This window comes from Manis pentadactyla, chromosome 4 (genome assembly GCF_030020395.1).
Source record: "Manis pentadactyla isolate mManPen7 chromosome 4, mManPen7.hap1, whole genome shotgun sequence".
NCBI classification, from domain to species: Eukaryota; Metazoa; Chordata; class Mammalia; order Pholidota; family Manidae; genus Manis; species Manis pentadactyla.
This window is the reverse complement of record NC_080022.1, coordinates 187,917,250-187,940,531: the sequence shown is the minus strand read 5'-3', so window position 1 is coordinate 187,940,531 and position 23,282 is coordinate 187,917,250. Positions and strand designations below refer to the sequence as shown.

The following is a 23,282-nucleotide window of genomic DNA, read 5'->3' as shown; positions in this document are numbered from 1 at the left end:
GCCTTCACCTCTTCTATCGTGCCCTTCCTGCCCCTCCCCAGGCCACAAGGGCAAACCTGGTGGCTCCGTGGGCCTTCCTGTGCACGCGTTGCCCTGCAGCCCCCGAGCATTTTTCTAGTTTCTGTGACCATCCTCCTTTGTGAGGCCGAGGGCCTCCTGGGCAGGGCTTTGCCCCTAAATTCTCTTTGTGTCCCCGCACCCGTCGTGAGGTGTCTTAACATCTGAATGGATAGGTGACCTGTTGCACTGTGAGTCAGCCCACAGCACACGCATGTGCCAGTTCATTGCATGGGTGTCGGAACACCCATGTGCCTGCACACACTGCATTCTCCGGGGGCCCCTTTCCCCTGCATCCTCGGGGGGTGCCCTCAGCCCAGGCTCCTCTGCTCCCTCTGCCACCCGAGCAGGTGTTCCGCTTGACCTTGAACCCTTGCTTGGATGGCAAAAGGCCTGGCAGCAGTCTCTCCTGCCAGCGGCCCAAGTGTGGCCTGGGTGGGGTGGCGAGGGGAGCACAGATGCCACCCGGTTCGCTGAAGGGGTTTAGTCTCTCGGCTCCTGGTGCATGTGCCCATATGCACTGGGCCTTCCTCTGCCTCTCCCTCTCCATGGGCAACTGATGCCCACGGGTCCACTTGGCCTGGCAGGGGGAGTGAGGCCGGCCCCTCCCCTGGGCTCTCAGCTGCTCTGCCTCAAGTCCTGGCCTCCCTCCCTTCCCGCACGCCTGGCCAGCACAGTGACCGCCAAGAGGAAATAGCTCGGTGACGGGTGCCAGGGAAACGTCCCCAGTCTCGGCCCCTCCATTAATCACTAGCTACTGGGGCGCCGGGCCCCTGTTTAAGACGCACCGGTGGTTCCGAGGTGAATGCAGGCACTCCCAACCTCGGCTGTTAATCTGTTCCCTCTGAGACAGGCTACCTCGGCCTGTTAATCACTTGCTGTAATTACAGCCCCAACTTTGCATGGGGAATGTTAATTGATGCGTTGGATGGAGGGCTGTGCACGCACGGTGTCCTTCTCCGGTGGCCCCCAAATGCCAAGGTCATGGGATTTGGCAGGATGGATGGTGCATAGAAACGAGCTTGTCATAGAGGGTGGGGTGGCCAGCTGCCAGCAGCGGCTGTATACCATGCCCCCTCCCACGTGTCCCGTATGACTGCAATGCCAGGCAGTGGGTCAGGTGGGCTGCCACGGAGAGCGAGGGTGGGGGCTAGGCAGGCTGGGGCCCCCCGGGGTTGGGGCTGAGTCTCCCCGTGGGGGGGGTGCCAGTGGGGAGGACCGCCCAGTCTGCCTGTGGTATGGCCATGGTCATGCTGCCCGTGGGGCAAGCTCAGTGGCTTGTCTGTGGTTCTGTCCACACCGGGCACTTCTGCTGCTGTGTCCATTGCTGACCAGCAAGGCTGACTGCTGGCTGTTCCCTGAACCATGGGGGGCCATTCGGGCCACCACTTGGGGACACTCCTTCATTTATTCCTGTCGTAAGTTTTTCTCTAATTATAAAAGTAATACATGCTTTTTAGAAGACATCTGGAAAATTCCTCCTTTTTCCAGGTTTTTGTATCCAGTAGTATGATGGGGAGGGGCTTTGCTAATTAGGCAGTAGAGGGCCTATTCTGGCAACTGGGGAGACTGAGGCTCAGAGAGGAATGGAGTGGTCAGTCCAGGGTCCCTGGGTCAGTGGAAGCACAGACTGGGACCCAGACTCCTGCCTCTGACCAGGACCCTCCCCACACTGCCTGGAGCCCCCTGCCGCCTTGGCCCTGACCCGGGATTCTGGCTGAAGTGGTCTGGGAGGGCCTGGAGGAGAGGAAGAGGCTGGCCGCTGGCCTCCTGCTGACCACGTGGCGGGGACAAGGCCCTGTGAGGTGTGGCGGCTGATTGCACACTTAGGCCTCACCTGGGACTCAGCCCGGATGCTTTTAGAAATACCACTGCCTGCTCCTCAGGATTCTGCATCGGGTGGTCTCAGGCCGACCCAGGCATGGGTGGTTTTCAAGGTGCCCCAGGTGTTTCCAGTGAGCAGGCAGTGCCTGGATGTGGAGATTTGGAGCGAGAAGGTGGGACCAGAGGCCACTGTTGAGGTGCTGAGGGAAAGTCAGGGATATCGGCATGCTCTGCAGGAGTGGGGGGACACACCCGGGGTGGGGGGGCCAACTGGCTCCCTGCTTGAGAAGTTTGCCAACCCTTGGAACCCAGGGACGGGCCAGGATGTGGCGGTCACCCAGGCCAGCTTCCCGCCCAGCAGGTACCTGCTTCCCAGCTCCCTGTGACAGATGGCCACGCAGCGGCTCCTTGAACATCCCCGCGATTCGTGATTCAGTGACCACAGGCGCCAGATGACAGTTCCGAGTCCTGCGCCTCCTCCACGTCCTCAGAAGGTCCTGTGACCCACCGGGCAGGCAACGGGCATCCCTGGGTCCCTCCCACCTCCTGACCTCCTCCCGCCGCGTCTTCCTCCCTGCCCCTGCTCTGCTCTGCAGAAGGCGGCAGCCTCCATGCGTGATGCTCACACTCGCTGAGCAGGAGCTCCGGGCTCCACGTCCGGGTCTCTCTTTTCCTCTTTGAGTAGCTGCTTGCTCAGTTATCTTCATCCGTAGCCCAGGAACTGAAGAAAGTCTGCCGTAGGCACGAGACCAGGGTGTCCGGGACTGAGTCACCCTGTGCCTCCTCCCAGTGGGCGGCCTTCACCCAGTCTTGTTCTCAGTCATTAAATGGGGATGATGTTAGAGTCTCCCTCGGTTGTCCGGATTCAGTGACCCTCGCAGGTACGGCATTCGGCGTCTCTCTTCATGTTCAGGAAGGACTCGCTGGACTTAGTGGTGCAGATCACCACCACCGTCCATCTCACCGTCAGAGTGCTCAGGTCCTCTGCACCACACACGCTGCCCGCAGCGCCTCCCGCCCACTTAGCCCCACTCGCCTCCGGGCTAGCTCACCCCTGCTTCCCGGGTTCTGAGCCATGGAGTCCTGGCAGCGCCCGTGTCTCAGCCTGGACTCCCCGAGAGAAGTATTCAAGGACAGGCACTGATGAGGGCAAGGCCAACGGGCAGCAGGACCGGAAGCTGCAGCCTGTGGTGCTGAGGGCCCCCGAGCTTATCCACTGGGACTCGGGGGGCCAGTGTGCATGTGCCCCCTAGGGTCTTCCCACCAAGGGGCGGAGGGGGCTTGGGTATTTGTACCCCGCCTCTGCCATTGGTAGGGTGCTCTGGGGGGTATGATTCCCGGCGGATTTCAGACCCTGGCAGACAGACATTGACCCCAGCAGGCGCTGGCCCTGGGGATTGGGCCAGCGGTAAGTGTCAAGGGCAGGGAACGTGGTGGCACCTACAAAGGGCCTTCTGCAGACCCTCCACGGAAGGGGTGCTGACGGCTGAAAACACTGGGCTCCCTGGTGGTGCCCCCCTCAAACAACAACTTTGGGGTGGCTCTCCGCACGTAAATTGAACCTCCCTGCCCACCCTGGTCTCGGCTGCCTGAGCTGCGGGCACGCTGGGCAGCAGCCGCCTGGCCGGTGGTGCCTCCCCTTTGGGGGCAGCCCTCACCGGGCGGTGCTGGCCTTATCCGTATGGCACATGGCCAGCTTTGTCACCAGGGAAGGAATCCGTCGAATCCGATCTCATCTGATCTGACCTAGCCCACTCCCCACACGCATCCGAGTACGTTTCAGGTGTATGTGTGCAGTTGGCTGAATGCTGGGCCCTAAAGGCTTCCCAGGGCCTAACCTCTAGAATCTGTGAATGTCAGTTTCTGTGACAAAAACAGACCCCGGAGATGAGATTAAGGGTTTCACGAGGTGCACCCAAAATGCAGTCACAGAACTCAACTTCTGCTGTGTCACATTCACGGCAGACGTGGAGGCCCTGTGATGACAGAGGCAGACACTGGAGAGATGAGGCACTCCTGGAGCCCCCAGGAGCTGGGAGAAGCAGGCAGTGGACTCCTGCCTGGAACCTCAGGGGGAGCGTGGCCCCTCCGTGCCTGGACCCCAGCCCCGCAAAGCTGCCTTTGGACTTCTGGCCTCTATGAGAGAACAGGCTGCTGCTGTTTTGAGCCACCCCACTTGTGGTCATTTGTGGGCCCAGCCACAGGAAACCAGTGTGCTAGCAACGTGCACCACATTGACAGCAGGAGGTCTGCACTCGCTCTGGGGATCCTCTCTGGCGGCTGCTCTGTCTCGGCAAGGGAGGAGCTGGACTTTTACATGTATACTGGAAGTGGCTCAGCATGGTATGGTTCCCTCTTGTGTCCCCCCTGCAGGTTCTGGTATTGGCCATGTGCTGCCATGAAAGCTCAAGTGACCTAGCCATTATTGCACACACAGGCAGCCCTGATGGGGTGGCTGCAGGTGAGTGCAGGGTTGGACACCTTCCCCAGTGCCCAGTTCTAGGAGCGCTGTCAGAGGCACTCAGGGGCTCAAGGTGAGGGGCCCAGCGGGCAGGGGGTTCCTTTCCTCTTTGAAGTCATGCAGGCTGGTGTGTGTGAGTGGGCATGGTGAGCAAAGAGCCCTGCTGGACCCTTTCTCTGGGTTTTGAGTCCCTGTCCTGGTCCAGGAGCCTCCTCTTGAACCCCATGGCTCTCTGGATCCCATAAACGTGGCTATTGGGCCCTGGAAATGTGGTGGGTTCCAGCTGAGGTGTGCTGTCCATGTTAAATGCACACTGGGTCCCAGCACTGAATGCAGGACAAGAATGCAAAATCCCTCACTGATCATTTTTATAGGCTTGCGTGTTGAAACAATACTAGTTTGAATATATTGTGTTAAATGAAAAATCATAAAAATCTCTTGCGCTCATTTCTTGTAAATTTTTTTAAGCAGGGGCTATTGTGCATGAGGCTCACATGGTATTTCATCAGACCCACAGCTGGAGTTGGCAGACACACTCACGGGCCTACGCCAGTTCACAGGCAAGGGGGCCTGGTTCGTTTGCTCTTTACTGGAAGGACTTTCAAAGAAATCGCTGTGAAACGCCCGCGGGGGTGGGGGTGGCCAGGTTTCCTTTCTCGGAGGCCTGCCTGGATCCGAGTGGACAGGGAGCTGGATGGACTGGCCCCGTCAGTGTTCCTTGCAAAGGAGCAGAAACCCATGTTTTTCAGGCACAAGCCAGTCGTGGCAGAGGCAGGAATAAACACAAAAGAACACAATTTTGTTTTTCTCCAGTTCAAAGTCAAGATTTGAGCTGTTTGGGCAGCAGAGACCCCACGGCCCCAGCAGCTGTTGGGTGGAAGGGTGGAAGCATGAGATGAATGTTCATAAAAAACGACTTTCTTTTCGGGGCTACAGATGGATCATTATAATAGCACTTTGCGTTTTCATAGTAGTTAAACATTATTGTGGTAGAATACGCGTAACAGAATTTACCTTCTTAACCATTGTAAGTGTCCAGTTTGGTGGCATTAGGCACAGTCACACTGTTGTGCAGCCACCCCACCGCCCGTCTCCAGGACTTCGCTGTCCCAGGCTGAAGCTCTGCCCCATTAAACGCTATCTCCCTCCCCCTCCCCCCGGCCCGGGGCGCCCACCCTTCTTTCTGTCTCTGAATCTGGTGGCTCTAGGTCCTCACCTAAGTGGAGTCCTGCAGGCTTTGTCCTTTTGTGACGGGCTTACTTCACTGGTTCAGCTGTGGTGCAGCAGCTGTCAGAATGCAGTCTAATGTTTTTGGAGCCCTTTCCTGTGGCCAACCTCACTCCATTCTCCCTTATCCTGGAGACGGGCTCTATTAGCTCCATTTCACAGATGGAAACCCCAAGGCCAATCATCCAGGCTCACTAGGCATGCCTGGTAGTCACAGGGCCCGTGGATGGAGACGATCACCCTGGGTCTCTGACCTCCCCTGGCCCTGCCCACTTCACCCCCACTCGGTGACACTGGCTCATGCACAGCTTTGCCAGCAAACCCACCCAGCATTTTAATAATGACCATCACATAAGCAGAAAACAAGATAGTTGAGGAAGAAAACCTTTCTGTAAGTGTCTCTCTGTGTTTCCTCTCCCCGTCCCTTGAGATGAGGCAGGGTGGTTTCTAAGAATAACTCCACGTGATGGGACAGGTCAGTTTATAAATACTGTATGGCCTGAGTTGATGGGTCCAATTTGAAGCCTGTTGACAGTGGGGCATTGAAGGATGGGTTCCAGGCGGGCTGTGTGCGTGCGCATGGAATACGAATCAATAATTTACAAGGAGAAGGGCATGTTATGCAAATTCATGGTATTGGTATTGTGTCTACGACAGCTAAATGCTAGGATTCCATGGAGGGAGGGGGCTGAGCTGGAGCGAATCCTTAGCCCCTCAGCACGTAGAGGTTCAAACTCGCAGCTGTCTGTGATGACCAGGAGAGGTCGGCCCGGAGGGGCTCTGCAGTAAGAGCCGCCTTCCGGAGAGGATCTAGTTCCCGGAGCTGCCGGGCAACTCTATTCTTCGGTAGCTGTGAGCGTTCCACCAGCAAGAAGAAGGTTCCAAGCGCTTCAGATGCGCAGGCAGTGTGGCCAGAATCTTCCATGATCAGCCAGATGACGAGCCAGGTGGAGGCGTGGCAGCGGCCTGAGCCCACCCACCTCCTGGCACCTCTGCCCGCAGAGTAGCTCAGGGGCCCGGGTCTACTGCTCCTGTGCGGCTCCGAGGAAGATAATACCTTTTAGGTTTGACCCAATTTTAGTTTCTGTTGTCATAACTGGAAAATCGACCTTGGAGCCCCTAGCAGCGGGCCTGAATGGGAAGTGATGTACGGGCGAGGGCGCTGCGGGAACCCCTAACGCGCCTGCGGGGAGGAGCCGCGGCGCCCTCCGCCAGTCTCATCGCCGCCCAGCAGCTGCTGCCGCGGCGCAGCTGAGTCTTCCTCGCTTCCTGGGGATTCTGGAAATTGCTTACCCTGATTTAAGAGCACACAGACAGACAGATATAGATAGGCAGACAGACAGAAGGACAAATCCCAGCCCCGGCACCCGCGTTTGCAGGCTGCGGACTGCCTGCTGGACGTCCCTCTGTGGTCCTTCCTCCCGGGCTGTGATGTCGCCTCCTGTTTCTGAGAAGGAAGCAGGGGCTGTAGGCCGGGGGCTGAGGCTTTGTGTGATCTGCTTGCGAAGTCTGTCCTTTTCTCGTTTTGTCTGGAGATCACATGGTGTCTTTTGCTCTAAAGGAGAAGGGGGATCGGGAAATTGAAGGGGAAAAGTATATCATTTAGCTATTGTGGTGTAACAAACTGCCTGCACAATCAGGTACTTAAAACAGCACTCATTTCCCTTTTTGCTCACAAGTCTGGTCAGTTGGGAGTCAGCTGATCAGGCTGGACTGTGGGTCTGCAGATTGACTCAGTGGCTCTGCCCCTGCTGGGCTGAGTGGGGGCAGCCCTGCTCCATGTATCTTTCATCCCCGTCCTGGGACCAGGGCCCAACCATGGCAGAGGCAAAGGCATGGGACACGTGGAAACATGCAAGGCTTCCTGCAGCCTAGGCTTGGAAAGGGCTCACATCTTTGCACCTCGTTCTACTGACCAGATGAGTCCTGTGACTGAGCCTAGCCTACCATGGGGTGGAGAAAAGACTCCACCTCTTCAGTAGGAACCACTGCAAAGTCACAAAGGGTACATACGAGGCTAGGGAGGAATAGAGTCCCTGGTGTATGCCAGCCCAGCTGGTGAGGAGGGCGTCCGCTAGGTGTTTACCGGGGACCAGTCACTAAGTAAGCATTCTGTACACGAGATTATTTGTTTTTTTATAGTGACTCAATGAGAGAGTTATTATCCCACTTAATAGATGAGCCCGCTGAGGCTGAGAGAGGGCGGCCGGGATGTCGGTCCATCTTCAGCCGACTGCCAAGCCCCACCCCTCGGTCTCTGTGGTCCTGCCCCCGCCCTGCTCTGAGCCTGCTCCTCCCCTCACCGGGGCTACTTTGTGAGTGGGTGAATGGACGGGTGGTTGGATGGATGGATGGTGGATGGATGGGTGGCTGAGTGTGTGGGTGGGTGGAAGAACGGATGGGTGGAGGGACAGATAGACGGCTGGATGGCAGACAGTGCAGCCCATGCCCCGGTGCCCCTGGCCCCTGGTGGTGTGCACTCCTGGGTCCACCGAGCCGTGGTGCTGCCCCTGGCCTGCCGGCTTCTCCCCTTCTTTGCAGAGCTCCACCCAAGCCAAAACTCATCTGCTGGATCGTGAGAACGCCACTCCCAGGGGCTCAGAAGGGAAATGAGGTCCCAGAAGGCAGGGGTCATGGCCAGGGTCTCTCAGGGACAGCAGATGGAGGCCATAGTGGGCTGCCAGTCACCTGAGCTTTTGTACAGAGGTCTCCTCTCTGACAGGTGTGGGTGTGTTTCCCACCCAGAAGACAGGGCAGGCGTGGGCAGAAGAGCCTCTTGCCAGGGAAGCAGATTGGGAGGGAGAAGGTGGCTTGGGTGGCCCTTGCTTCCCATCATGCCCCTCAGCACTGACAGCTGCTCTGACTGGGGCCCCCGAGCCCTCTTGCACATCAGCCACCCTGTCTGCCACCTCCAGGGAGGCCTGTCTGAGACCAGGGCCTTGCTGCTGCTGGAGGGAGAGGGGAGGCCTCTGCAGCCCTGCAGCTGCCTCTAAACCTGGGGAGGTCTTGGGCAGACTCTGGGTGTTTGCCTGGTTGCTGATGGGGTGCCCACTGTGCTCCGGAGGGGAGGGGGAGCCGCTGAAGTCATGCCCCCAGAATTGCTCCATAAGCCGCACCTCTCAGCACCCCCAGCCCTGGGTGTAGGGTGTGCACCCCTCCTGGTGCCGACCTGTGTGCGGTGGGGCCGTCCCTGGCTGGTACTGACCAGAAGAGGCCAGGTGGGGATTCTGGGCCCAGCTCCATGCGGCAAGGTGGCTAGTGTGGGGCCTCGGCTGAGGACACTTTCCTGTGTGGCCACATCTCTTCCCTTCTCTTCTCACAGCAAGATTGCTGGTGAGCAAAGGTCCAGCCTGAAGCCTTGATGCTGGCGGCAGCACCTTCCTGCTGCTGCTGGTGGAAGCCCCTGGGGCAGGTCTCAGCCCCATGCGTAGGGCAGCTGCACTCTCGTCATGTTGATTATTGCCTCTTCCCAGACGCACGGATCAGCTCCTGTCCCTGACCCTGGACAGTCACGAGGCTCTGCAGCCCAGCATAGCCTCGGGGGTCTGGGAGAGTGGCTTTGACTCAAGATCCAGGCTCGGTCCGCAGGTGACATTTTAAAGATTAAAAATGAGAGCAGTTCCCGTACTATGAAATGTATCGGTCTTGGTACAGTAGAGGGAGTTCTGACGAGTGTGTACACCTATATAAACATCATCTAAATGGAGACAGGGCACCTCCATCTTTCCAAAAACTTCCTCGGTTCAGCAGGGGCTGGGGCGTTGCGATGCAGGCAGGCGAGTCCAGCCGTAGCAGGGCTCTCAGGATGGCCTCAGCCAGTGCAGGCCCACGAGGGCCCAGCTCCTTCGAGTGGACGGAGGGGCTGGAGGGGGCAGCAATGGGGCAGCCAGCCAGGGAGGAGTCAGAGACTGGCATGACCACTGGCTCATCCCCTGCCTCCATGCAGGTCGCCCTCAGGTCACACAGTGAATGTCCATGTCCATCTCGTGGCAGGTGCTGTCCTCAATAGTTCCCAGACCCGAGCAGGGCAGGTAGGCATTCTGCATTCATGTGACAGTCTTGTGAACATTTGAGACCATACATGGGAGCTCAGAGGTGGGCATCTCTGTGCCCTGGGTTGTCAAGAAAAGACAGACAGGACACCTTGCCCTGGGCAGGATTACTAGCACATTCGGTGAGAAATCCCCCTGTGTGCTGCTTCTGTCTCAGCCCCTTCACTGTGTTCGGTCCCTGTTGGCCTCCTGTGCTCAGGGAGGTAGGCACAGGGGTGGGGACAGCTGAGGACGGGTGCCCATGCCAGGGCTGGGGCAGCTTTCTCCTGGCATGGGAATTCTCCCAGAGCAGGGCCTCTGTGGAATTCTCTTGGGATGTTTGTACCAAGGAAGTGTTGTTACAGAAGCTGGAATATGTATTTTAAAAGTGGGTCACTGTGCACTGTGCAGCCAGCCCCAGGAGGGCAGCATCTGAAAAGCCTTCCAGGAGATACGTCAGCTGTGGGCAGACCTGTGAGTGTGCAGCAGAGGTGGAGGCCTTGGGCCCGGCCCAGGCCTGGGGACTCCAGGTCCAAAAGGGGCCTTGCAGGGAGGCGGCCATTCATGTCTCTGCAAAGCGAGGTAAGGAAAGTGTTTCCACCCAGGCCCACTGGCTTTTATGAGCAGAGGCGACAGCGCCCCCTCTGGGCTCCCCTGGCCCCATCAGCGGGCCAGCCCTGATATGCCAGTCCCAGGCCGCCGCCCAGGCAGGTGCTACGGGCTCTGGGGAGAAGGACTCGGGCTCTCTGTTCACACCCTCTCCATGTCTCTCCACTGTCCGAAAGTTAGAATCCTGTTAAGGTCACAGTCCCTTCCATTTGTAATGTAAAGCCAGTCTTGGAGAAAACGTTGGCTGTTCAACATCAAAATCCTATTACCGGATGCCATGTTTCCACTGCGCGGATACCTGGTACCTGGCGGGGCTGAGATAAGTGGAAAGAGCTTCCGAGCCGGCGTGCTGTGCTATCTGCCCAGGCCAGGCTGCGTGGCCTGGGAGCACCAGGGGCCCAGCCCCCCATTCCCCTACCCTCCCTCCCCTCCCTTAACCCAGTGCACTGTCTGCAGGTGTCTCAGCCCTTGTGTCCCTCCCCACCTCCTTGCCCATCCCCGTGTCCTCTCTTCTTCCCATGTCTCCAGTGCCTGCTTCTGCACCTCCCTGCACCCCTCATCCCTGAGACTCCTGAGGCCCCTGCATTCCCATGGCCTCCTTGTGTCCCACCTCCACGTCTCTGTGCCTCCCTGCCAGCCAGTGCCCATGTCCTCCTCCCATCACACCTTCAGGGTGGGCTTCACTATGGCCTTGCTATGCCAGCAGAGAAAACCAACTAGGAGTCCTTGTCCCCAAGCCCCATCCTGGCCCGGGGTAGTTCTTCTCCCCGGCCTTGCCCAGGGGCACCTCTCTGAGCTGGTGTCCCAGGCCAGCAAGGATACCCACAGAAGGCAGAAGGAAGGGATTGGAGTGTGAGGAGTGGGCTTCAACTCCTTCCTGGGCGTGGGGCCGTGCATAATGCCCAGGGAAGCAAGTGTGGGGATAAACTGGGGGACCGTGCTGGCCCCTGCTGTAGGCAGAGCCCGCTCTGTGGACAGCCAGCTGGGGCCTAGGCAGCAGGGTTGCTGCACCAGCCGGCCTCTTTTCACGGTGCTTTGTGTCATCGCACTTTGCTGGTACTGTGATCTTACAGATGGGGGGTTTGTGGCCCCCAGCGCTGAACATGTCCATCAGCGTCCTTTCCCAGCGGCATTTGCTCACTTGGTTGTCTCTGTGTCACATTTTGGCGGTTCCTGTAATATTTCACTTTTTCATTATTATATTTGGCATGGTGATCTGTGGTCAGTGATTGTGACTTGCTGGAAGCTCTGGCAATTAGCATTTTGTAACAATCAAATATTTTTAATTGAGGTGTGTATGCTGTGTTTAGACCCAAGGCCGCTGCAGCCTTAACAGATTACAGAACAGTGGAAGCATAACTTCCGTGGGGAGGCTGCCCTGGGAAACCAAAGCATTCATCGGACCCCCCTATTGGGAGACTTCCTTGTGCTGGCCTGGAGTACCCCTGAGGGGTGCCTGTGTGTCAGGCACTGGGTTTGCAGTGTGGGACAAGGGTGTTTTCCCGCCCTCCAGACCATGGATGAGTAAATAAACAACTTAAAATATAATTACAATTAGCAACAGGTGCTACAAAGGAGACCTTGGGAAGCAATGATGGAGAGCCACCAGGGAAGTGGGGTGCTCGGGGGGTGCCCGGCATCAGATTCTCACTTGAGGAGGAGGGGAGCTGGGTCTGGCGGTCTCACAAGGAAGCAGCAAGTGACAGGGGCAGGGGACAACCGGGTCCCTTAAAAGTTTGGTCCTGCTGGGCCTCTTCGAGGCATATGATGGCCCTCTTCTTATTTGGTGTTTCATCCCTGCCTGTGGATTCAGCCACTGTTTATATTTATATTTTTGATATCCCTGTATTAGTTATCTATTGTTCTGTAATAGCCAAATTTCATCAAATTTTACACCAAAACTCAGTGGCTTCCAACAACAGTCGTTTATTAGCTCACAGTACCTTGGGGCCAGGAGCCGGGAGTGGCTCTGCTGGTTGCTTTTAGCTTGGGGTCTCCTGTGAGGCTGCAGCCAGCATGTCAGCTGCCGGGGGAAGGCCCCAGGTCCTAGGATGTGAGCCTCTCTGCACAGCTGCTCGATTGTCGCGTCCCCCTGACGTGATGGCCAGCTTCCCACGTGAGTGAGGCAGAGTCACATTCTCTTTCATGACCTGATCTCAGATTTATTTGATGTGCCATCACTTCTGCATTCTGGTCACAGACCAGCCCTGGAACAATGTGGGGCTGTGTGTGTGTGTGGGGGGGCAGGTGCAGGACGCGAGCGTGTGCTGCAAACCCCTTGTGACACGTCCGTGCGGTAGTCTTTTCTGTGTCCCCAGCACCTAGCGCAGAATTTGAGGGACATTCAGTGCAGGAATGGTGCTTTCTGGAAGGGCCAGGACGCGGCAACTTGATGGCCTGAGTTCCCTGAGTGTCTGAAGCAGGCCTGCTTGGCCATTCCAGAGTCCCGCTCATTGCTTCCTGGATGCGGGGAGCCAGGATGATTCGGTCGGGGAAGCGGCAGAAAGGCTCACAAGTGGCTTTGGATTATGTGCTTGGCAACTCTGTCTCGTCATGCCGTGGAGCCCACGCAGCCCGCCCAGCCGTGGACGGCTGGAGTTCTCTTGTGTCTTGGGAACATTTCTGTTTCACAGCTTTGGGGCCTGGAGCCCCTTGGCCACGGTCCCAGCCTCATGTCAGGAGTTCTGGGCCCCTAGTTTGAGCCCCGCTGTCACGAGGGTCACACAGCTTTTCCTCCAGAAACTGCTTTCCCCGACCTTGGGGAAAATTACTTCCCAAATTACATCCCTCCGTTTCACAAGCTTTAACCACAGAGCTGAGGACACATAAATTACATAAGGCCCTTCCCATCCCCGTTGGGTCTGTTGAATAGTGTAACATTTCAACAATACCTGAAGGTGTACTGTGTCATTAAAACACACTGGTATTAAAAAAAGCCCCAGCCGCAGCCGCGCCGCTGCAGTGAAATTGTCACAGACTCCCACCGGATGCCAGAATAATAAAACCCACATCATTTTTGCTGGAGACAAGACTCATAAGGCACGGGGGGAGTCAGGAACGAAGCTGGTTTCACAAGAGTGGTTTAAAAATGGGAGGAGGAGGCTCATTTATTCAGCAGATTACATATTCCCTGAAATCTTTACTACTGAACCGAAGTGGCACATGCTGTTCTTCTCTTGGTTAAAGAAATAGCGAGTTTTGCTGGCTTCGCTTGAGTTGCATGTCAGGCTCTGGCTTAGATCATTAGCTTCAGTTTGGAGGGAAGCGTGGACTGAGAAGGAACCGGGGAGATGAGAAGTGGCGGGAACACCAGCATCCTGAGGTGGGGTCGGGGGGGACTGGCGGGACACGGGGGAAGGGGCTGTTTCAGAGGAAAATAAGGAAAGGAGACAGTGCCTCGCTGAACCTCGAAGTGGGCCAGTTGCTGAGGGCTCCGGGTCCCAGGCATCCTGTGTGGGTGGGTGAATGGCTCCATTCGGCTTGGATTCTTTGATGGTTTTTGAAAGAAGGACCAAATTCTTGGCATTACTCTTTCCCCAGTGTTTCTGAGCTCTAATCGACGTGTAACTTTGCATTGGTTTAAGGTGCACACCTGATTAACGCATGTGTGTACTGTGCCACAACTGTAGCTAACATAGTTACACTCACATAACTACATTCCTTTTTCTTGGTGACAAGAACTTTTAACATCTCTTCCCTTACCAGCCTGCAAATATACAACACAGAAGTGTTACCTATGGTCAGCAGGCTGTACAGAACAGTCCCGGGACTGACTCTGGAACTCAGATCCTGCCTTGCAGGGCAGCATCTGCCCAGAGGGGGCGCCACTTAGCTCCCAAACCTCGTTGGGAGCATCAGGCCCTGGGGAGGGGGCGCAAAATGAGGGCTCCAGCAGGTGGCCTCTGCTTCTCTGTGTTGCCTCATCTTCAACCCTATAAACAGAGCCACTTCCGCAGATGACCCTTAATTTATAAAGGACCACAAGGCCTTCCACTTGCCTTCAGGTTCTGAGATTCAAAAGTGCCTTTTCTTTGGAGATTTGGAAAACAATCCACAAAGTTGCTTTGCTGCTGGGCCTCTCCCTGCGTGAGGAGCTGTGGTGTGAGGGGCCTTCGGTGGGCGCCTGGGGGAATGTGGAGGCCATTCTACCTCACTCCCACCTCTGGGCGTCAGGGATCGTCCTGCTGACAGACCCAAACGAATGACTGATTCCACCTGCTGGTTTTCAGGGAGGCCAGGAACTTTCATAAAAACATTGCTCAGCTGCATTCTGCTCCCAGACCTGCCTGCTGCTGCTTTTCATTGTTCATTTCATGGGCGCTGGCGGAGCCCCTGCTATGTGCCAGCCCTGTGCCGGGCGCTGGTAGCACGAGGGGGAGCGGAGACCATCACAGGTGTGCCCCTGGGACTACGTGCAGCCCCGTCTCTGTGATAACTGGGCCAGGCTCTCTGCCTCCCCCTTCTCCTCTCCTTCATCTCTCTCCTCCCTCCGGGACCCACACCTCTGCGCAGCTCAGAGGCAGCAGAGGCCACCCCCTAGTGGGCAGGGTACCCGGCCCTTGGTGGGGTGCAGCGGCTGCCTGCCTATAGCTCGCAGGCTGTGAGGGTGGCTGGAGGACCTTTTTGCTCACACGGGTCTGATCTAGCAGGGGCCTCCGCTGGGTTGTGCCCGTTTGTGTCGGTGTATTTTTTGCAGAAGATATTTTAGAGGTCTAGGCGTTTGTTTTCATCTCCTGCCTGACGGCGAGAATCCAACAGGAGGCCTTCTGGGGCCAGGGCACCAAAGGCAGCCCCCCACCTGCAGGCCCCATGGGAGGAGAGCCCGGTGCTCAGCAGCGGGCAGGGGTGGCCTGCCTGGGCCAGGGGCCGTGGGACTGACTTGGCAACTGAGTTCTGGGGGCGGAGGGGGGCACCGGCTCTGTGGGTCCTTCTGAGGCCCTTCCATCCAGTGCTCTATGCTTGCCCTCAGCAGCGCCATGCCTGGCACTTTCCAGCTCCAAGCCCTCCATCAGTATCACGTCTTTCTGATCTCCATGCCACCCGTATCCAGCCACCCATTTGATCCCAGAAATCGTTCTGAGATTCCCCCCAAACTAAAGCAAGGGGATTGGACCCTGAAGAAACAGGTAGCAGGGGCAGGGAAGAGCCCCCACAGTGAGCCCTGGTGCTGCTCTGACCTGGGGTTTTGGAGTGTGTGGGGATGGGGTGTGGGACGGGGCTCAGAGTTCCCCACCCACCCCTCTGTCAGTGGGAGGGGCGAGGAGGCCTTGGAAATTGAAGGTCAGCAGTTGGAGGCTCCCTGCCTGCCTCCTACCCCCGGCAGTGCCCTGGCAAAGGCTGGAACCGTGGGCACCTGGCACGGAGCTTTGCTGCTTGGCACAGGGTGGGGCATAACAAATGTGGTTTGGAGAAGGAGGGAGGCACAGTTCCCTGAACCACAGGGGGGCACTCAGAGCCCAGGACGGCAGGCTGTGGCCTTGACCCTGGGCCCAGGTGCTGGGCAGATGTGGGCCTGCCGCACAGCGTGAGTCCTGCGCCTTCTGCTCTTCCCTTCTCCCTGGTCCCGGGGCTGCCCTCGGGCCCTTGAGAAAGGCCTTGCCGGAGGCCTCCCGGTGCCTCCCGCCCTGTTCCCTCCTGCTGGCAGCTAGGGAGGCGCGACGCTGCCCAGGTGAGGCCTGTGGCCCGGAAAGCCTGCGACAGGGTGCGGGGCTGTGCCGAGGGTGATGGATGGGGTCTCCCACTGCGGGGTGGGAGAAATGTGCCGTTCAGTGGGGACAAGCTGTTAAATGATCTCACATTCAGCCCTGGGTGGAGGAAAACCAAATGAAGCGCAGCAATTGATGGCATGGAGCCGTCGGCCTGGGAGGGGGAGCAGATCCTCTCTTCCCACTAGGCCTGGCCCCACTCTTCCCCTGGGCCCTGCAGCCGGCCTCAAGGGGGCACAGGAGGGGGCTGGCTTGCCCCAGAGGGGCAAAGGCTAGCCATCCCCACCCCTTCCAGGTCTCAGCAGCAGGCTCTGCACTGCCCAGCAAAGAGAACGGCTCTCCCGGGGGAGCATGGCTCCCGGGATGCTGAGCGGAGTCAGGGCCCAGGCTTGCCCTCTGGGTGGGGTGTGCCAAGGCATTTGCCCCAGAGAGGGTGGCCTGCGTTTCAAGATGGGAGGCATTCTGGGGCATCTGTCGGATATCTGGACTGCCCTCTCCCTCCTGTCTTTGCCCATTACTTTGTCACTGTTTTGGGGCTTAGGTACCGGGATGCGAGTCTCGGTGCCTGGATGGGCAGCACCCACGTGACCACCTTGCTCCTGTTGCAACAGGTCTGGTGCACAAGGAATTGCAGCCCTTGCCCTTTGGTGCTGGCTGCTGAGGATCAAGCATTCAATCAAGACTCAAACCTGCTGACCTGTCTTCCCCGCCTCAGGTCATCCCCTGGAGCCTCCTCCTCCAGGCCCCCTCGTCTCCCCAGCCCCACCCCCCCCAAGCATATGGCCGCTGCCCTGGGAGAATCAGAGCACACACCCGCTTTTCCCTGCAGTGGGAGGGATTCATCAAGGGAGTGGCGCCACCCAAGGGATCTTTTAAAAAGAGAGGGACAAGGGAGTTTTGGGAGTGGGTGCAGCAGTGAGTTCTGGGATCTAAACTGGGTGAGGCCGGAAGTGACAGCTTGGGGTGAGACAAGAGGGGGTGAGACCGGCACAGTGGGGTCAAAGCACCACAGTGGGGTCAGGGCAGCACTGCGAGGGGGCTGGGGAGAGCAGCAGAGGGGCGGCCCTGGGGGCAGCCAGGCGGCCTGCGTGCCGTGCGGCAGTAGGGGTCTGTGGGTTTGTTTTCCATAGGGTTCCCTTCGTTCCCCAGGGGCTGGCCCTGGTGGTGACCAACTGGCTCTGAAGCTGCCCTCTCTTCTCTTGGCTATTAACACCAAGCTTGTTTTATGTCCAAAAATGGATATTTGCTTCTAAAACACCAAATATGTTTCCTTTTCCTCCAGGTTGAAAGTCTGTGTCTGAGGCCCTGAGGCTTTTCCTGCTGGTGTTTGCTGTCTCCTCCACCCCAGGGAAGTTCCAGGAAGAACGCCTGGGGCCTGCCGACTACAGCCCCGCAGACCCACCCACCGCTCCCAGGTAAGGCTGCCTCCGCCTGCCACACCGTCCCAAGCTTGCGTCTGTGGTGGAGAAACATCTGAATGCTGTGTTTTTATTCTACATGAGGAGCTTGCAGGGCAGGGATGTCCCACTGGCTCTGGCTTCTGCAGGTCCTGGTGTCTTTTGTGGCTCCAGGGAGTAAGATGGGGAGCAGCAGCAGGTGCGTGGACACGGTGGGACTCAGAAGGGGCGACTGCTCGCTCGGAAATCCATTGGCCTGCCTGCAGAATTGTTATCCTAGGAAGGAGGGTGGACAGAACATGGTGTCCACTGTCTGCTGCCAGGACAGCATGCCACGGAGGCCAAGGTCAAGTTCTGACCCTCCCCTGTGTGGTTCTGTGTTCTGCCCAGATTTCTTGCAGCGCAGTGAGCGGCTCCAGGGCCTTCACCTGAATCCAGAAGGGACCCAGTGATCACCCTGCTTCCCCCTCTAGCCCGTGTGCCAGCTTCGGCTCTGGCTCTCATCACCTGGAGTCAGCAGCGGACCCCACAGGCTTAGGGCCCATCCTGCCTAAGGCTGCCCCACTTCCGATGCCAGATGCAAGTGTCAGGGGCCACCTGAATCTCTGACTGACGGGCTATAAGTTCAGGGTTCCTACAATACCGTTAGTTTCGATGACTGGCCAGAACGACCCTCAGAACTTAAAAGAGTGCTTCCTATACTGCAGTATGTTTTTATGATAAGGGGTGTGCGAAGGACCAGGTCTGGGAAAGTCCTGACTGTGATTATCTGACCCTGGAGCGTTAGGATGGGTCACCCTCCCAGCACACCCATTTGTTCACTAACTAAGGCTCCCTGACCTCTGGGTGTCCAGAGTTTTATTGGTCACATAACTGAGCTCAGCTTCCTCCCCTCCCCTGAGGTGGGAGGGAAAATTTGGACCCTCTGATCAGTGCCCCTCCACTGAAACCATCTGAGGACCCCCCATGAGCCTCCTGGTCGGCATAAACTCAGGTGCAGCCAGGAGGGACTCATTATAAATAATAAAAGACATTATCACCTTTGGGAGTTCCATAGATTTTAGAGGTTACCTCCTAGAAACCAGGGACAAAACCAGCTTCCCTATTACACCAGGGAGAAGTCGGGTGCGGTCCCGCTTCCTGCTGGGAAGCTGCATGAAGGTGGTCCATGCCGGTCAAAGCAGGGCAGGGGCGACTCGGGTCCCCAGCGCTGCAGTCGGCTCGTGTGCTGACTGACCCCGCTCTGGGCTGAGCACACGGTTCCGATGGATCCCACACGAGGTGCCGGCCATCTCCAGGCAGGCTGCGCCTACTGTCTTTTCACGATGGAACAGGGTCTTGACTCTGCCCCAGGGCATTTGGGCTTCCTTCTTACAGCGAGGTGGTCCGTCCAGTGACTGGGCTGTGTTCAGTCATCCAGCTGTACCTGGGCGTGGCCACTCAGTGGGGACAAGACAGTGCTTGCCCTGGTGGAGGGTGTGTTCCAGCGGGCGCATGGAGGGAACGGACACATCTTTAGAATGATGTTGGGTAGCAATATGCCATGAGGAGAATGAAACGGGCAGAGGTGACCCAGGGCATGGAGCCTGTTCACACCGGGTGGTCGTGGCAGGCCCTGGAAACTGATCTGTGAGAAGGGCTGTGATGGGAGTGATCCAGCAAGTGCAAAGGCCCTGAGGCAGCGATTCATAGGCGTGTTAGCGGAGTAGCGAGAAGGCTGTCTGCCAGGGTTGAGTGCAGAGTCAGGGCGGAGGGAGGTGCAGTGTGGCCTCTCAAATTCCAGAAGCCTTTAGGACAGGGTAAGGATTTTGGATCTGGCTTAAGGATGGTGGGAGCCACTGGAGGGCGCTCAGCAAGGGACTGAATGACCCAGTGTGAGTTGTATGATGATGGCATTGCCTTGAATGGGGAATAGATAGAGGCTGGAGGTCAGGGCGGAAGCAGGGACTGGGGAGGGGGTTGCTTTTGTCCAGAGAGGGGCAGTCATGCGGTGGGCCCAGGATGAGGAAGGGGTGGGGGCACCTTTGAGACAAGCATTTTAAATGACTACCCTCCCACTGGAAATGACTCACCCCATTCACCAAGGGGGACCCCTTAGAGAGCCTGGAAGGAAGACCATAACCAGACTGCACTGGGATGGCAGCAGGGCCACGGGACCGTTCAGAAGGTCTCAGTCCCACCGACCTTCTGAGCCTCCCTCCCAGGGCTCCCCACAGCCCACAGGGCTGCCATAAATACAGGGTGCTGTCCTCTGAAGCCCCTTTATTGTGGCACGTGCCAAGATTGCCAGCCTCGCCAGGTCTCTGAAACACCCTAACTGGATGTGTGGTTTGGGGCTGACCTGTGGTCACACACTGTCCCTTGAGTCTAGGGTCCTGGTTCCAAGCGATGCCTGTGGCTCTGCCCCTGGGGGAAGGGCAGCAGAGCGTTGACATCCTGAGAGCAGGTGACAGTAGGTCATCTCCGTGACCTCTCAGAAGGTGTTTTTCCTTGAGGGAGGTTGTGGGGCCCAGCCTGGCCTTTCTGTGAGGCCATGAATGTGTGTCCTCCACAAAAGGTAAATTCTTAGGGTTGTAAAAGCTGAGAGCACCAGACCAGCTGGTCCCTGCTGGTGAGCCGGGAAATCTGGGATTCAGCAGATCCGGTGCAAGCTCCTTCCGTCCTGGAGCCCCTTCTCATGCTCTCTCTAGCCCCTTGTTGGTTCTGAGGAAGTGCTCTGAAACTGGGGGACAGGGAATTTCCTTTTGAGTCGTCTTCTTTCCAGTGGGGCAGAGTGAAGGGGAGAGGGAAGCCAGGGGACCCCGGCTTCCCCGTCGCCCTGGGCAGCCTGAAGCCTGCAGAGGAAGCCCAGCTCAGTTGCCTGTTCATCAACTTCAGGCAGCTGGTGGTGGCGGGTCTCGGAAGGGAGACAGCTCAGTGGTCAGGGGTGCCAGCCCCCGGCCACCTGCGCGCACCCCTGCCCAGCGGCTCCTCCCCACTCTTCTCCAGGGGACCCAGGTGCAGGCTTCAGAGGGGGCTGCCAAATTCTCTCTGCAGCGCTTCGGGCTCGGACTTCTGGAAAGATGGGAAGAGTCTGGGAGAGGCATCAGGCTTGCCCGTCAGCTTCGCCTTGTCCATGACTGAGTGGTGTGCAGGGGGAGGGCGCCTGCGCTCTGCTGGCAGACTCTCAGAGGAGCTGGCGGCGGGTGGAGGTTTGTGGGGTGACGGTGGGGGGCAGAGGGCGGGCTGGGGCTCCCGTCGGGCACGCCTTCATTGCCCCGCATGCAGTGCAACGGCACTGGGAGGAGGAGGGCTTCGGGATCCGGGAGAGAACCCGCCGGAGGGCCCTGCTCTGGCGGGAGCGGCTGCTCTGTCCCCTTGGCACGCAGGACTAGTTGGGGTAGCTCCCTGTCACCGCAGAAGCGACCTGGCTGGGAGGGGGGCGGCTGGAGGTGGGCACGCGGGGGAAAAGCTGTTTCTCCCCAGGCTGTTGCCCCAGCCCAGCCCCGTCCCTCCACCTTGGAAGGGTCCCGTAAACCAGACCCCATTCTAAAGCTCTCCCTCTAAATACGGATTCAGTTTGGATTCTACTGTATAGTAAATTCTGAGTCATTATTAAAAACATGGATGGAAAGGAATCTGCTGCAAAACCACATGCAGTGGTGGGGGTCTGGGGTAGGGGGGTGCTTCAGATCAGTGCGGAGGGTGGTGGAGGGACCCACCCGCCGGCCTCGGCCTTCCCCCACCTGCCCCTTCCTCTCTCCCCTGCCCCTTGCCACCCCCACGGAACAGTCAGAATCCTTCCGAACCACACCGCTGGGCTCGGGGTCAGACGGAGCAGAGGGTGCAGCCGGCTGTTCCTTCCCCAGGTGTTCATAGGGGCGGGCAGCGCCTTGATTCTGGAGCTGAGAGATAAGCAAAGTCTTCTAGCCTGACCCCTGGCTCCTCAGCGGGCGCCCCCAAAACCTGCAGGGGAGGAGGAAGTCCACGGGAGGTTACTGTTCTTGCCCAAGAAGAATGGCTCTGGGCTGGGCCCAGAGGCACTTTTCCAACTACTTTAAAAATGTCCAGGTACAGGGGGTAGCATGCCACTGAAGCTGGGCTGGGTGTGAGCGTGTTACAGCTGTGCGGCTGCCCCCCCAACCCCAACATGAGAGTCTGTCCAGCTACCCCGGCCTCCACCCTTGGGGACGGACCCACGGGCGGCAACATGAGACTTCCCATAAATCATCCCTGAACAAGCGTGCATCCTGCCCCATCCATCACGCCCCGTCTCTTGTCTGCTTGTTTTTAAAAGCCATTAAACTGGAATCCATCACATGGCATCCTCGGGGGGCACAGCTGAAGCAAAGGCTCCCCGCATCAGCAATGTTAATACACAGAGAGCTTCCTAGAGCATCGAGGTAAATGTTCCCCCTGTGGTGGGGAGAGGGAGAGCGTGGCTTTATCTAGTTACCCCAGAAGCTAATGGGATGTTCCCTGACACTTGCAGTCAGTACATTCCTGCCACTCCTGAGGAAGCCCTGGCTGTTGCTGTGACCCCCGGGGGGACAGGCTGCTGGTGCTCCTTCCTTCTCGGGGGTGGGGGGCTCTTCTTCTTGTACCTGGTATTTTAATTCGAAGACTTTAGCCTGAGCCAGTCTCTGGAAACACAGATCGTTCTAGGAATACCTGAGGTTCCTCTCCTAGTGCTAGGCATATTTGGGAAAGAAGAAGGCCGTTGAGATCAGCTTTAGTCCTTCTTTCTGAAAACTTACCGTGAGAACAGGTTCTGGGGACGTACCCTGAGGAGGTGGAAGGGGACCCGGGGCCCTGCTGGTACCGCTCCCCTCTCCTTTCCTCTGCGAGGACCCAGTTTCGCTGTGGCTGGAATCTTCCAGGGTGTCCTTAACGCTCACCTGACTGACTAGTGCTGCGTTTGCCTCCAAGGGCCCTCTGTCCGTCCCAGACGGATGCCATAAACCTTGGGGGGCACTGCGGATGTTTCGGCCCATCTGCTTCTGGCTTCTCCGCCATCCTTTGCCGCCTATTTGTTAGCTGAAGGATAAAACTGCTTACTGGCATTGGTAAGACAGCTTCCCCAAAATAAAGCCTTCCCCACCGGGAACCCCCTCCCCAGTGAGCACCCCCTCCCAGCTGGGCACCCCTCCCCGCGGGGCACCCCCACCCAGCTGGAGCTGTCCGACTAGAGCCTGTTCGGCTCTCTGTGCTAAAGCACTTGGAAAATTAAAGGTGAGGAGAGTTTCCAGAGGCAGCTTCAGCGCTGGAGGAGAAGGAGGCCCTGCCAGCTGTGCCCAGATGGAGATAGTCTGAGAAGAGAGGGGTGGGAACCAGCGGCCATCTCATCAGCGCAGGGCCCGGTCCCCGGGCGGTCAGGGGCCCCAGAGCCCAGGGCGTCGGGATGGTGGGCCGTAAGGGGGTCTGAAACTCCGTGCTCTGTATGGGGGTCCTGGGAGGCTGCGACCAAGGACCGTGGCCGGGGCATTAACACCGCAGAGCCGTTCTCTCACAGTTCTGGAGGCTGGAAGTCTAGGACCAAAGGGTCCCAGGGCCTTGCTCCCTGTCCCAGTTTCCGGTGGTCCCAGCAGTCCTCGGGGTTCCTTGACTTGCAGACGTGTGATTTCAATGTCTGCCTCCGCCACTGCATGGCCGCCTCCCTCTGTGTGTCTGTCCGTGTGTCTTCACATGGCGTCCCCTCTGTGTGCATGCATGTGTCCAGATTTCCCGCACCTTATAAGGACACCAGCCATTGGATCGGGGCTACCAGGAGGACTTCATCTTAACCTGATCGCTTCTGCCGAGACCCTAAGTCCAGCTAAGGTCACAGTCACAGGTTCTGGAGGTTAGGACTTCAACTTATCCAATGTGGGGACACAGTTTTACCCACCCACAGTTCCTCTATCTTCTAGCATGTCCAGGAAGGAAGGTGAGCCCAGGCACTGCGACCCCTGCACGTCCCCATTGTGCTGACTTCACCTGGTCACTGGGATGC

General features: G+C 57.9%; 1 protein-coding gene across 7 annotated transcripts in view; it reads left to right on the top strand.

Moving 5' to 3' along the window:
• The window catches only part of RBFOX3 (RNA binding fox-1 homolog 3), a 434,946-nt gene that overhangs the window by 127,824 nt on the left and 283,840 nt on the right, over nucleotides 1-23,282 (top strand). For 5 of the 7 annotated variants that reach the window (XM_036910467.2, XM_036910466.2, XM_036910465.2 and 2 more), the window contains one exon: nucleotides 17,197-17,329. The gene's annotated coding sequence lies outside the window, so the exon portion shown is untranslated. Of the gene's footprint in view, nucleotides 1-2,404; nucleotides 2,763-4,254; nucleotides 4,343-17,196; nucleotides 17,330-23,282 lie in introns of those variants that run through there. The other 2 variants (XM_057501766.1, XM_057501765.1) reach the window with 2 other exon arrangements.